Source organism: Balaenoptera ricei, chromosome 3, assembly GCF_028023285.1.
Source record: "Balaenoptera ricei isolate mBalRic1 chromosome 3, mBalRic1.hap2, whole genome shotgun sequence".
NCBI lineage: Eukaryota > Metazoa > Chordata > Mammalia > Artiodactyla > Balaenopteridae > Balaenoptera > Balaenoptera ricei.
In genome coordinates this window covers 49,002,140-49,018,202 of record NC_082641.1, presented here as the reverse complement: position 1 = coordinate 49,018,202, position 16,063 = coordinate 49,002,140, and the positions used below count along the sequence as shown (strand labels likewise).

The 16,063-nt window shown below is 42.8% G+C and overlaps 1 pseudogene; it reads left to right on the top strand.

The window, feature by feature from the left end:
* The first annotated feature begins 257 nt into the window (after nucleotides 1-257).
* Nucleotides 258-352, top strand: LOC132364180 (U6 spliceosomal RNA; annotated as a pseudogene).
* The last annotated feature ends 15,711 nt before the right edge of the window (nucleotides 353-16,063 follow it).

Genomic DNA, 16,063 nt, shown 5'->3' with positions numbered 1-16,063 from the left:
TGCAGGTGGCTATTGGCACAGTAATGGCTGGCATCAAGTAACTGAACCCACTTTCTCATGGTCTTTCCACCATACCCATGGCTTTTCAACATTTGTTAGCACAATCCACAGTATGGAATAAATTTTATATTACGACTTACAATATCTACACATATATACAACTAACACAAAAGTCTCACAAAACAATACCTATCTTTACTATATGACATATACTTTGGTATTTTCTATTATATATTCATTTTAAAAGAGTCTGGAGATTGCTTGGCAGCATGTATACTAAAATTGGAACAATACAGGGAAGATTAACATGGCCCCTACACAAGGATAACATGCAAATTTTCCCCATATTTTTTTCACATTTACCAAATGTTCCTTTTCTTTCCAGGGATAACATTTATAGGTACACAGTCAAAATAATTTGCATTTTTTCCTAATTAGATACATCTACTGAATGTCTAGGAAGGTGGGGTTGAATTAGATACAGAGAGGGTTGTCTTCCAGCTTGAACCTGTCACGTGCCTGATCAGGAGCAAGCTTATTGCCTGATCTGTCCTTAATTCTGAAAGGCAGAATGATCTAGCAGAGAGAACACTGAGTCTAGTCCTGGCTCCATTATCTTCCAAGTGTGTGACTTGGGGTGAATTTTCTCTGGGTTCTGCTATCTCAACTGCAAGATCAAGCTGTTGTTAATTGACAGAGTTCTGAGAAGTGAACAAAATAATGCAAATGAATGCAATAAAAGCTCTATTCACAAGACTTGTCCTGGAACAGCAATGGTCTTAAATTCTCACATTTCAGAGAAATATGGTGTCTCAAAATATTTCTGGATTCTCATCAAAACACCTGCATAATTTATTATGAATAAATTTGGTGTAATAAAGACAAACTAAACCCTGGAACTGACTCATTTTCAAATGCCTTTGCAGGTGTTAGAGAGGAGGAGTTGACCCTAAATCTTGAAGATGTTCAGCCTCAGAAAAGCAGAAGTCATTGAGGTCAAAGATGACTCTATGCTCTTGAAAGGAAAAGGTGATCAGTCGCAAATTGAAAAACACAATCAAGAAAGGTTACTATTACTGAGTATGAAGAGGAAGAATTGAATGATGTGTTGTAAAACGTTCAGATACAATAGCCAAGCTGAAGGCTGGTGGGACAAGTGAAAAGAAAGAGTTCTAGGTGTACTCAATGCTGCCTCAATTGTTTTTGAAGAAGGCATCTTTCTAGGAGGTGGTTAGGCTTGGGTTCGGTGTATTCCAGCTTTGGACTCACCAAATCCAATAAAAATTTTAAAAACAGATATACAAATTATTTTTGAAAATATTCAAAATGCTTGCAATGACCTTGCCAAGCGTGACAGTTAGAAGGATCCTTGACAGCTGAGAACATCAGACAAAGCCGTTCAGAATCTGGTTGTGATGCTCTGCTTGGAGATATGGCTAGGGTAGAAAAAGGCATCACCGGCACTACTAGGGTACTAAGGGCTGCTTCATGGCTGCTACTGCTGTGTGAAACAGAGCAGAAGTTGTAACAAAGATCCTGAAGAGGAGGACCTTGGTGTGGGCAGAGTGGGTGGAGGTGGTGTGGAGGTGGCATGTTCTCATTCCTGAAATAGTGCATTATCACTCTTGATGAACTGTTACAGGAAGCTCAGAGCTGTGTTTCTCACCAATAACCTCAGAAAAATCACTTGAAAAAAAAAGACCAAAGAAAAGGTTATGGGTTTCAGTTAGGGGTTTCAGCTGACAAAGTGCATGATGGTTTATGGCTGTCACTGTGCACGCCCACAGATAACATGTTTTGTGTTTGTGAATAAAAAGACATTTGTATGTTCTTTTAAAAAAAAATGCCAGCTATGCTTACAAAATTTATTCCACAACCCACCAAATAGAGCATTTGAAATCAGCACACCCACGGTGGGGAAGGGTGAGCCTTGAGCGTGGGCGGTGCTCCCTCTTTCCCCACAGGCTCACCTCCAGCCTTGTCTCATCTTCTCCTCCAACACCTACTCCTATTGCACCCCTCATTCCAGAGTGTTTCCAGTGCCCTCTGGAACCCCTGCTCCCCGGTGAGAAACTCTCCCTTGACTTTAGCCTGGGGGTGAGGAGCATTCCTTTCTCTTCCTGTTTCCTTTGGAGTCTGGCTCTCTCACCCATGCACTGCCCATCCCACTCCACCCCTCCCAGACTCCCAGGGACTGGAGACGGAGAATCTGTGTCCTCCTTACCCCCAGAGACACCATTACTCTTCTGCCTTCATGTAAACCCCTCCTTCTCTCCTCATGTCACCTGTTTACCCACTATTATCCCCAAACCTCCCACTGGCATCTTGGTGGCTCACCACCTTCTTTTCTATCCTAGAGCTTACCATTAACTCAGGCACTTTAAAATCCATGTGGATAACACATCCAGCGTGCTGCCCCCCTTCATTCCCTCTCTCCCCTGGTTACAAATTTGACTTTGGAATCACCTAGCATTGTCCCACCTAAGGTATCCTCCATCTTCCATCCCCCATTCTGTCCATTTTTCCCCATTCTCTCAGCTCCCTTGTGGTTTGGCTTCCTTCCCCTTCCAGCCTAGACTCTAGGGTCCAGTGCTTCAACCACTCTTTTGACAATACTCTAAACCAGTGGTCACGAATTTATTTCATAATGCACAACCAACAGTGAAACAAGGAAAATAATCAGGCACATATCTCTGACATTCACTCATTCATTCATTCATTCATAAATTACATACATTTCACTATTAAATCAACATTGTCTTCAATTTTAAAACATACCACAAAAATATAAGGGCATAAACAGCCAATATAGTAAGAGCTTCAGTATTCTCTGCCCATTCCTAGTGGATCATCTCACACAGCCCCTGGAGGAAAGCACACCCCAGTCTGAGAACCACAGCCCTAATCCCCATGCCCTCCACTCTCTCTTCCCTCTGTCGCAGCCACCCTGAGACACCAGCCCTGAACCCATCTAGCCACGGGCGTCCCGTTCTCTGCCAGGTGGCTGCATGACGCTGTGGCACCAGCTGGGTCCCAGGGAGCCTCTGTGGACTTACCCTTCTGCTCAAGGCAATGTCACTGAAAGCCTCAAGAGGTAAAGTCAAGCATACTGGCAAGAAAACTTCCTTTCTCTCGGTACCACCAGCACCGAGGACAGTGCCTGGCACCTGCCCGCGATCCCCAGTGTTTGCTGCACTGCACTGTGCACACAGGTGGCATTTCCATCACTCCGGCTACATGGTTGTAAAGGCATGAAGAGCACACAGAGAAAGCCCAACAGGTCATGGGTTCCAGCTGGGCACAGGCTTGGTTCTGAAGCTGTATGAGGGTCACTTGCCCCCAGAGCACCGGTCTGGCCACCATGACCCAACAATAGACCAGGCCTTCAGAAGCCAGACACACCACAGCTGAGCGAGCTCTAATTAGGCCACGTGTGACTGAAGCAGTTTGACTAAAGCCTATCTCACACCTTGACTGTTCCAGGGGGTTGCTATGGAGGCAGGAAATAGGGCCCCTCCAGACAATCTCTTTACCCACAAGCTTGGAGCAGCCTGGGCTCAGGGCACCTCCATTTCCTTCAGAGGCCCCCTCACAGAAGGATTCCTAGGCTATCACAGGGAAGAGGTGGGCAAGAAAGGGACAAATCTTAAAGGAGCAATACCAATGGGGACCAAAGCACTGCTGTCAAAATAAGCACTTAGGAGAGGTGATGTTGAGAGCCAAGGAGATGTGCTGGTGGGCAAACTTTCCTCTTTGGCCAGGAAGGAATCTTTTGCACTCTCTACCCCTCCCCCACCCCTGCTCACCACCTGGAGATGCATCCCCAGGTAAGCAGTGTCTGTAGAAGGACACATGACAGCTACAGCACTTTCTCAGGAAGGTAAAGATGACTCAGAAAAAATTCCCTCACCTCCTGTCAGTTCTTTTATCTTCTCTTTCTCCCCTTCCCAGTCCAGCGTTTCATAACCAGTGGTCCATGGACATCACCCCTGCATCAGAGTCATTATAGGCCCATTTAAAATGCAGATTCCTGGGTCTCAGACAGATTAAATCAGAAACTTTGAAACTGGAGTCAGGAAATCTGCATTTAAACATTGTTTTGCCTGTTAAAGTTCGAGAACTGCTGAAAAGTTACTTCTCCTCTGTTCTTCCCAACTACACCTTGTTAATCCACAGCCGCTCTCCACCTCACCACCATTCCCTTCTGCCCCTCCACTCCTCAGGCATTCATAGTGAAGCCAACTGGGACTCAGACGGAAGGACCTGGGCAGGAATGAGACCCCCCTGTGCTCTCACCTTCCAGTGCTGACCATGAGCACCTCCCTTACTGTGCTTTATTTTCATCTACGACATCTCCTCACATGGTTGCTAGAGGCCCCACTTAAATTAACCTGGCCTACTTGTCCCAAATGAATACTGGGCAAGCTGGGGACTTAATACACTGAACTAAAATAAAGTCACCAGGAGGAAACCAAGTAAATCAGGGAGCTGAAATTTGGCCTAATGTTGATCAAATTTTGGCCCAAACCACCATCTACTAATAGGTCTCTGGTAATAGGCTTGCAAAGATGGAAATGTTAATCAATGCTAAACAAGAGTTACAAATAATAAAGACATGTGCCATCTACTCACCTCCAGGGGATGGGGTGTGAACTTGAGATGACCATGACCATGAAGCGCTTGAAACCCAGAGAAAATTCTCTGAACCATTCTTTCGCTCATAGAATTTCCGTGGCACCAGTCCCCATGCAGCTCTGACAAGTGAGCTATTTTCGTATGTGAACAAGTAGAGTTATTGTTATCTGTGCTCTGAATCAAGGATAAAAAGGAAAGGTGAGAGGGAGAGAGAGGGTGTGAGAGAGAAGACATGGAGGTGAGACGCAGAAATACAGAGGCGCAGGAAGGATGTCAGAAACCAAAAGAAAAGGAGCCAGGTATTCTTCCCAGAGAGGAAGTAGCCAGCTAGGCAGTTTGAGACTCCAAAGCACCAGGGGACTCCTCAGCAACCACAGGAACAGCCCTCCTTCTGGGCTCACAGGATTCTGGAGCAGCTGAGGGTGATATATGCAAAGGGCTTTGTAAATGGCGAAGTGCTACCCATTCAGGGTGCTAGCTCCCTCTGTGTGACCAAGGAGCTACTGCCCCTTTCCAACAGCCCTGCCCAAAGACTTGGGACACCACAGACCGAAAGGAAGCTTAACCAGCTAACGTTTTTCCATTAGTAGATGCTGGTCTTACTATTCTGGCACCAGATTACCTAGGGATGGTAATGAGGGTGCTATTTTAGCAAGAAACTGAAAAATGAGAAGAAAATATGCCCTCAGAACATGCTGAATACCTATTGTAACACGCCACCCCACCAAGAGTCCATGTTCTACCTATGTTTTAATGTATTTATTTCTTTTGAGACCAGCAGGGCTTGAGCCACAGCTTCCTGCATTCTGCCTCATCAGCATGAAAAGATTTGCTGCCGTAGGCCCCTTCAGCTCCCTCTGGGGCTCTCCTTCTCCTCGGAGGCTGACTAAGATGAGAAGCTTACCCCACAAGGTAATGAAGAGAGAGTTTTCAGTTCTGACTCACCCGTTGGGCTTCCTGAGTCCGCTAATGAGGCAGCTTTGCTATGTGGTGTGCTTGCCACCCAGACCTGACCACTAGAGGGAGCCAGAGAGCAACAAGGGCCCAACACTTCCCCGGAAAGAGCCGAATCCCCGGCACACCTACTCCCTCCTCCAGCCCAGAAACTGTGAGGCTTCATAGCATTTGTGGATCTACTGAAACAAACATGTCACCTTTATTGTACAGTTCCTTGGTAAACTCTTATTTTCCTCTTTCTCAAGTTTGGGTGGAAAACAAAACAATTAATTTAAAAAGCAGCACATGAGAACCTAAACATTATTTATGTCTCTAATTATCTCATTCTAGTGGGTATTTCAGTCCCTGTCTGGTCAGGACATTAATTATCTTCATAACTACAGCAAAAGTTAAATAACAAGCACCCAAGGCTACGGCACTACTGTAATGTGCAAGCTTAAATGAACTTATAAATTTTATTAATGGATGCTTTATACAACTCCATATATTATAAATCAAACAAGAAACCTATTTCTATCTTTTAAGGGTACGGTGAAAAAGCTTTAACATTATTGAGGGTAATTTTTATTAAGTTTAAAACTCCCTTTTTTTTTTTTCAGTAATGAGACTGTTATGAGGATAATTTAATCTAGTTTGTCATGAGGCACCCCAGCTTGTTAAATAAGTTAATAAATGACTGTGCATTAATCAAAGTGACAAAGCTATGAGGAGCTGGGGATGGGAGACAATTCTGGTGATAGTATTAATTAGTATTTAATTAGAAACTTAGGGCCCATAAATAAAAAAAAAATCATGGTAGAGACATTTATGCAAATTGCTTGGAGCCTGCAGTGGAGTTAGCTTTGCTTTAAAGAAACATGATTTTTTTTCCTAGCATGCTGTACACAGCAGCACTGTGGCCACATCACATGGCTTAAACGAGCTCTTCTTTTGTTTCCAATTTGTTCCAATTACAGGCCTGTAAATTCAAATCATTCTTTTGACTCTGCTGATTGAAATGCAGAGTTTCCACAATTTCTACTGGGAGCTCTTTTTTTTTTTTAATAAAAAGAGAGAAATGTTTTAGAGAAATAAGGAGTTTCAGATTTTTTTTTTCTGCTGTTTTAATTAAGATGTGTGCCACTATTTTCTAAGAACAATTGTGGATTCCATTTGATACACAAACAATGCCTCCTTTTTAACCCTGGTGAGCTGTAGCTGGGTTTTGTTATGTGATATTATATTGGAGACTGCATGGACTCAACTGCCTTCATTTTTATTATAATCATGGCACTTCTCCCTTTTCTCTCAATCACATGCTTTGATAGTGGGCAATTTTTGATGGTCCCAAAAGATAATAACCATTTGGTTCTGAACGTCACTGCTTTCCTAAGGTACACGTCCTCTTTTTCAGACTTCATTATTTGTTGCATTTATTCAAGAAAGGTTATCCACAGTAAAAATGCTTTTTCTATTCAACAGTCTATTTCTGTCATGGTTCATTTATGTGTGAGCATGACAGACTGAAACCCGTATTATCCACAGCTGACAAGTGTCAGGCCGACAGTTCAATCAGCCCTTCCTTAAGATGATGCCCAGGGCCCTGTGTTTGAAGTAGGACAATAAAGCAGGCAACACAATCAGGGTCAAACTGATCCAATCCCTGTATATAAAGGGGATTCTGCCTAATAACACAGTGCGATTTTTTTCCCCTCTCCAAACACATTAGTCCTTAAACAGTGACTTGGCCCTTAAGAAAATCTGTGACTGACATGAAAATGCTGAAGTTTTAACGTGGTTGGTTTATCCATAACCTCATGGGGCTGCTGCTTTGTGCAGACTGGTTTTGTCAAAGTCAGAAAAATAATGTATTCAGTGTCTGATCATTTTTAGGGAGTTATTTGAATGCGATTTTAAGTCAGACATCCTGGTGTTGACAAAGGGATCATTTTCTTGTCCTTTTGTTTTACATTTGCATCGGCTGATAAAATTAAATCTCCGAAATGCATACAAAAGTGAGCTCCCTTCAGCAACACTCCACCAGAGTTTCTTGGAAGGAAGCAGGGTTTCTTGGTGTTTCTTGATATTAGGTCTCTCTAGAATACAGACTAGAATGCAAACATACCTTCAAAATTAGTGCTCCCTCAGCTTGGGCAACACTTCAACTCAAACATGTATGAAAGCATTTCACTGCAAATCCTACCAACCAACAGCAGAACCAAAGTTGATCAAGTGCTAATAGTCTGCAGTGGGCTCCTTGGAGGGACCAGGAGACTGTTACCTTTGCTCTTCTTCAGACTTCAAACCACCGCCGATGATGGCAGGCATGGAAGTACTGCTCACCTATTTGATAGGTACCTTTCATAAGGAGGAAGCCAAAGACCCTCTGAAAGCTTCATGAAACTTTCGTCCCAGAAGGTACCACAGAGAACATTAAATGCAACCTCCAGGCTTTATGGATGAGGGAGGCACAGAGACAGTAGTGACTGCCAGGGTCAAGGAGCTTGCAAACGGCAATGGAAGGGCAAAATTAACAACAATAACAGAATCCTCTGCACTTTGCTTCTCTTTATCTGTCATTACTGGGCAGACCCAAGTTAGTGCAGGAGGGTCTGCTGAAAAGCAGAATTCCAAAATCAGAGAGTGAGCAATGGTGCCTGGGACTACCAAACAAGACCTCATACCAATTCCCTTCTTGGACAGTTCTGGAAGTTCTAAGTAATATATTCCTTGTGTGCTTGTTATTCTCCATTTACACCGTCCTGTCCCAGTCCATCCATGTAGCCACATTTGCTGCCCCGCTCTGGCCCTGCAGACCACATCACCTAGGCTCTCCTGGTGCCTAGAGACCAGGGGGAGGCGCTGACAACACTCAATCAAAGGGTGGGAGGAGAGAGGCCAGAGTGTGCCTTCCTTCTTCACTCCCTGCTTGATTCCCCACCTCTGAAGAAACTGACCCCTCCAGCACCCCTGCTTCCACCAAGCCCCTCCTCCAGGGCTCCAGCTGTCAAGGGTCCAGACCTGTTGGTTTTCTTCTCTTTGCCCTTTAGTCCTAGGGGCTAAGAGTTTGCCACTGTGGCTAATCTCTTGGTATCTCCGCGTCTCCTGTTTGTTCACCTAACCCTGCCCATACTTCTGAACACAGTCCTTTAAAGTCACCATTGGAACCATCTCAGGCGAGTTCTACTGTCTGCCAGGACCCTGACTGATAGGTTGGATTCCTTAGCTTCCACCTGGTCTTCCTACTTCTAGTCCAGTAGTTCTGAACATATTTTGTAATCTCATAGAGAATCTAATGAAAGATAAGAGCACTCTCCCCAGAAAAAATTCACTTACACACATATGCTCAACATTTTGTGTGCCGTTGTAAAGTATTCCCAGACTCCTTAAAGGCTATCTACAAACCTTCTGGGCAGTGCATAGGAACTCCAATCCATTCTCTCCACCTCTGATAAGTGAACCTTCCTAAAACACCCATTTCTTCCATTTGATCATGTTCTCCTCAAAAACCTCTAGTGGTATCCTACTAACCACCATAAAGCATGAAGCCCAGAATCCTCAGCAAAGCATTCCAGGCTCAAGCTGACAAGCTAGTAGTATGCTTGAGCCATTTCTTACCAGCTCACAAGAGACAGAGACGGTTATATTTTCAAAGTCAGTTGTTAAACATAGCATTATTCAAAATTAGATTACATAAGCTTACAATTAAATGTCTTTATTAAAAGTAATGGTAATAAAAATAAATTCTCAAAATGTGTTGCTAATTATTTTACTACTATCTATGCTCTTGAAGTTGTCTATCGCATCTGAATGGTGGAAACACTACATAATGATGTACCGTTTTGCAACTCTTCCCAACTCCGTGATGGCTTATGGAATATTTACACCACAGAAATTAGCAAACACTTCAAATTAGGGCTTGATTTACTATGTTGATTGTCTAGATCAGGGGTTAGCAAACTGTAACACACAGGCCAAATCTGGCCTACAGTCTGTTTTTGTATGATCCACATGTTTTTACATTTTTAAAGGATTGCTTTTTTTTTTTTTTTTTTTTTTTACAATCTTTAATGAAATAATGTATTTGGGCAATGGTAGTTAAAACACTTAGATGAGAAGCTGATAGGGAATTTTACAACTAATGGATCAGACTTATAATACCTAAACTCACCTGTCAATTTCAACATCACTAGAAGTAGAAAAACCAGATGTTAGTGTCACCTGATGTGATACAATTTGGAAGTACACAACACCATCTATGACATTCTTGTCCCCAAATAAACTTGCATCAAATAGAACCTCTAGATACATCTGCCAATTTACAGGAAATATATGGAATAAAGAAATATGTTAAACAACACCTCAAGGGTGCAATTGGCTGGGTCCATAATATAAAACATTTTATAGAAAAATTACTTTATTTCTTTAGCCCATAAATAGCAGGTAAAAAATAAGATGGATAACTGTTAAATGTTTTTAAAAAATTTTATATGACATAGTCCACCAAATGAAATAGAGCTTCCTTATTTTGATTCTAATTTGGAAAAGAAAACAACTGTTAAAAGTAACCTTTTCACAGTAGAAACTAACACAACACTGTAAATCAACTATACTTCAACAAAAAAATTTTTAAAAATAACTTTTTTAAGAAAATTGAGAAAAATTCAATATAGAATTAGTATTGGGTAATAGTAATAAATAATTACTAATTTTATTAAGCATGATAATGGTATTTCATAACCATTAGAAATACATACAGAAGTATTTGTAGAAGAAATGATAGCCTGTTTTTTGTATAGATTTTTATTGGAGTATAATTGCTTCACAATACTGTGTTAGTTTCTGTTGTACAACAAAGTAAATCAGCCATATGCATACATACATCCCCATGTCCCTTCCCTCTTAAACCTCCCTTCCACCCTCCCTATCCCACCCCTCTAGGTGGTCACAAAGCACAGAGCTGATCTCCCTGTGCTACGCAGCAGCTTCCCACTAGCTAACTATTTTACATTTGGTAGTGTATATATGTCCATGACACTCTCTCACTTCGTCCCAGCTTACCCTTCCCCCTCCCCGTGTCCTCAAGTCCATTCTCTACGTCTGTGTCTTTATTCCTGTCCTGCCCCTAGGTTCTTCAGAACCTTTTTTTTTTTTTTTTTTTTTTTAGATTCCATATATATGTGTTAGCATATGGTGTTTGTTTTTCTCTTTCAGACTTAATTCACTCTGTATGACAGACTCTAGGTCCATCCACCTCACTACAAATAACTCAATTTCATTTCTTTTTATGGCTGAGTAATATTCCATTGTATATATGTGCCACATCTTCTTTATCCATTCATCTGTTGGTGGACACTTAGGTTGCTTCCATGTCCTGGCTATTGTAAATAAAGCAGCAATGAACATTGTGGTATGTGACTCTTTTTGAATTACGGTTTTCTCACGGTATATGCCCAGTAGTGGGATTGCTGGGTCATATGGTAGTTCTATTTTTAGTTTTTTAAGGAACCTCCATACTGTTTTCCATAGTGGTTGTATCAATTTACATTCCCACCAATAGTGCATGAGGGTCCCTAAAGGATTGCTTGTTAAAAACTAATTAATTCATTTAAAAAAGAAGAGGAGAAGGAAGAGACTGTTTGTGGTCTGCAAAGTGTAAAATATTTACTATCTGGCTCTTGACTGGAAACATTTGCCAACCCCTGGTCTGGACCTAAGAAAGTGATGGATAAGATGTTAATAATGCAAATTAAACTTAAAAGTGTATCCTGCCTATAATCATTACACTGTGAATGGCACAGAAAATTGAGGAAATGTTCTTCCAGGATTTGAAAGCTACGACCCATCAGCCAAGAAGTCTTTCACATCACACAAGTGAAGTTCCAACATACATCTTCACTGTTTCACGTTCATCTTATTTGTTAATATAAACAAAACATCAACATACATTCATGTTGGAACTATACTCGTGAGCCAGTGGCTGAATTGGACGGTAACCAAGCATTCATTTGCAGTCTGATTTTTTAAAATCACAATTGAATCACAGCCATAGGTTAACTACAGACACAAGAGTTCAGAAAAAAAAAAAAAAAGAAAAAACAAGGAAAAGAAACAAGAACAAAAAAACCAGGAAAGCATTATCTGAGAATCAATGGACTAAAGATCATTCTGTAATAAAGAGTATTGTATGTTTTAATATCATTTGTAAGTTGTAGGCGATACATCATTTACATCAGTAAAATTTATAATAAATTTATGTACATATATATACATGAGTATTTTTTTTCTAGAAAGCCAGTTATTAAACTTTTACCAGCACACCCCTGACCCCACCCCCAGAGTCTGACTTATCTGGTCTGGACAATGGCCTTGGCACTGGGATTTTTAAAACTACCCCTAAGTTACTCCAATGCATAGCTGATACTGAGAACAACTGGCTTAGGGGAACTGGCAGGATCCCTTAAGGTTCTGTTCTCTTTGATCAGAAAGTCCACTTGAATCTGACCAAGGAGGCACTGGGAGTGAGCATGAGGGCGCTGTTCTGGGGTGAGCAGGGTGGGAGGTGCCTCCAGGGACTGGACACACAGCACTGGGCTGACTTTTTTCCCAATTTCTCAGAACAAAATTGTCCTGGAGCAGCATACTCACAGTCTCCGAGACATGCCACCATTACTTCCTCTCCCAAAGTTATTCTCACTATAATTCTACCAAAGGTCCCCTTTCCTCTCCTGTCTCCACCTTAATCTTACCATCCTGCACATGCCAGCTTAGATATCCTCTCTCCTCTCAGAACTTCCCCAGGTGTGACAGACTTGTTCATTTCCCACTCCAGTATCCACTCACTCCTTACTAACAAAACCCTGACTTATTAGGGACAGCGCTGTGTCCAGTTAAATAGTGTTTCCAGGCCTCCCTTGTAGCCAAAGTGGCCAGTGCGACACAGTTTAGCTAATGAGACCTAAGCTGAAGCCTGACAAGCGTTGGGGGCAGAGTTTGTGCTTTCTCGATAGAACTGCTGGACTCAGCTGGGTCAGACCCCTCCCCTTGTCTTCTCCAGCAGTCATTTTCAGAGTGTGAGGCAACCAGCCATCTGCGAAGGATGGAAGAGGAGAAAAACAACTGAGCCGCAGCACCAGTCCCTGACTGCTTGCCTTTGGAAGTCTTGTTCTGTGAGAAAAATAATTCCCTAATTGTTCAAGCCCCTCCTAGTTGGATATTCTGGGGTTGCAACCAGACCAAATGCCAGTCCAGCAATCCCACAGTGAGTGCTCCTCCTATACTCTGTACAACAACAGATTTGTTCTGCACCACCCGTAACAGCAATCTCCAATGTGTAAATGGGTCAGGTCCCAGATATTTAACCATAAATCAGTTGTTTGAAATTTGGATGCACTTTCCCTGTAAGACTGGGCTATCCTAGAAAATCCAGAACAAACGTTTGTAGTAGTATGCCAGCTCCTGGAATAATCAAGGTGATTAGAAACAAGATTCAGGCAGAGTTAGGCTCATACAGCTTCATAAAGAAGCTAGGTCTCCAACAGTGATTTGTAAATAGGAAGGAAATAGAGAGGAATGATTCCCAAAGATTTGGCTTTTGCCCAGAACTTATTTTTGAGGCAGAAGGATCACGTGTAGGTACAGCATGAACTCACGTTCATGCTGTTTTGGGTGCATGTGCTTGGATCAGAATGTAAAGGGCATAGAGCATGGAAAGGCCACATCTTAGAAGTGCAAGAGAAAAGAGCCGGTGACAGCTGTACACGGAGCTTAACAGACCACATTAGCAATAACTATTACATACACGGTTGCATTCTATTTTTGTATCACATTAACGGATATAATATTGGTAATTGTTCTTAATAGAATCACAGAAATGAGAGATGGAAATGCTATATGGTATGATGGAATGCTGTTCTTTTACCATTGATCATTGTAATAAGCCTGCTCAGTCATTACTTACAAACCATGCTACAACTTTGCCAATGAGGCAGACCAAAATGAAGCGATAAACAAAATTGGTTTCCTTGCTAAATGCAACACCTAAGTTTTAAGATATTTTGCTGAAGTTTTAAACTGATTGTCAATTAGTCAATGAGCTATGGCAGGCAGTGTATTTCTGAGTAATTAGTGTGTGTCTTAGGGGGGTTATTTGGCATGAGGCTGAGGGCAAAGTAATGTGTATCTCCCAGGAAGTGCAATAATTGCCTCAAGCTGAACTGCTTGGAAAGTGTATTAATTCTATTAGGACACATTTATGTTATTTTATATGGCATCCTGTATATTCGTGAAGTGTACTCATAAACCATGAATTATTCATTTTGGGGGCATTATCACATGAGGGTGGCCTCACTGATAACCAGGAAAAGAGGTTGGGTTGTTTGTGCAGTTGGACAACTCATGCTTTGTTGGAAAGGATGCATGTTGTGTTTTGAAATTCATCTTGTTAGGAGACCACTGGACCCTAGGAGGTTGAGAGGTCTCTTGAGACAGGTAAGGTCAAAGGTAAGGCAATTTACTTAAACTGGCTTTTCAGGACACCAGCAGGCCTTCTGTTTAGAGCTGGCTAAGCTGCCTGTGGCGAAGCCTTGTGAGAGCTGAGAACTACAGCAATGACAGGCTTCATCTTGGTACTTTTGGACACTTCCTTTCCCAAACCTGCTCAGGACATTCAGGGCACACAAAGGCAATCATTCATTCATTCATTCATTCAACAAATACTTATGGATGAACGCTCGGACAATGTACTAGTTATCTATTGTTGTGTAATAAATTACCGCAAAACTTAGCAGCCTAAAGCAACACACATTTATTAGCTCACAGTTTCAGTGGGTCAGAAATCATGTTCGGCTTAGCTGGGTCCCCTGCTTCATCATCTCTCACAAGCCTGCAGTCAAAGTGTCAGCCCAGAGTCTATAGTCTCCCCTAAAGGCCCATCTGGGGAAGGATCTGCTTCTGAGTCCGTTCCAAGCCCTCAGATTCTTGAGGGCTGTGGACTGAAGGCCTAACTTCCCCCATGGATATTGACCAGAAGCCGCCCCCAGTTCTTTGCCATGTGGGTCTCTCCAGTATGGAAACCGGCTTCATCAAAGTGTGCAAGCCAAGAAGGCAAGGCAAAGGTCACAACCTATTGTAACTTAATTGCGGAAGTGACATCTCGTCACCTTTGCCATACTCTGTTGCTTCAAATCAAATCAGATCAGGAAGATGGCAGGGAGATGGAGAGAAGTAGGAGCATGTGAGACATGTTTTAGAGCAGGGGTCCCCAACCCCCAGGCCATGGACCAGTACCGTTGCGCGGCCTGTTAGGAACCAGGCCGCACAGCAGGAGGTGAGTGGCAGGCAAGTGAGCAAAGCTTAATCTGCCGCCCCCCGTCGCTCCTTGTCTTCCACGAAACCAGTCCCTGGTGCCAAAAAGGTTGGGGACCCCAGTTTTAGAGTTTAAAATCGACCTCTTCGGTGAGCGTATGTTTACCTCAAGTTAACAGTTTTCTTCACCCCTGCTCTTCTTTGTCCATTTTTAAGGGAAATACAAAGAAAGTTGAAGAAAGACTCTTGTAACCATCATGGGGAGAGAAAGAGGAGGACCAGGTGACACAGTGGAGGGTGAAAAGAGAGGGGTAGTGTGAGAACGGGAAGGGAGGAAGCACGGGGAGGGTGTGGCCCCGGGCCTGCGCCTCCACATGTATTAACTTGGGCACACTGCTTCACTTTTCCACGCTTCTGTTTCCTCTTATGTAAAAATATCTGCCTTTTGGGATTATTTGAGAGGATTAAATAGCAACCTGGCACATACCTGATACCTCACCTGCATGGCTCTTTTGCTCACTTCATCCGATCTCTACTCAGTTGTCACTACCTCCCTTACAGCCAGAGCTCAAATAGCTCCACCCAACCTCCATCCTTACCCAGCTGTAGCTGGCCTCACAGCACTTACTGACACCTGTTTTACTTTGTTCGCCCTGCATTCTCAGGGCCCAGAGGAGTTCTCAGCATGCAGTGGATCCTCAATAATACTTGTGAAGGGCTGCAGAGTGTAGTCACTGACCAAAGGTGTAGCTGCACAGGCTGTGTCCTGTGTTTCCAGCTGCATCACAAACAGTGTGGGGATATCGGCTTAGGACATAAAGAGAGTAACAGCAACTAAAATACTTGCATAGTACTTTACAATGTACAAAGGCCTTGCTTGACCACCATGTCTTAATCCTTTTAGCCAGTAGCTGAGGTAGGTAATGTCCCTGTTTACAGGTGAGGCAACTGAAGGTGAAGGGACTTAATAAACTTCTCCAAAGTCCAGAAACAACAGACATTAGAAAGCAAGCTAGGGCTCTGCCTTCTTAGGAATTTACTTCCCAAAGGGGCAAAAGTCTAAGTGTTCCTTTCAGTTTGCCACCAGATGTGCTGATCTGTGCTTGCTGGAATCCTGCATCGAGTTCTCTGGAGTTGCTGTCCCTCTGTCTGCACATCTCCTTTTCCCGCTCTCAGAGGCAGCTGA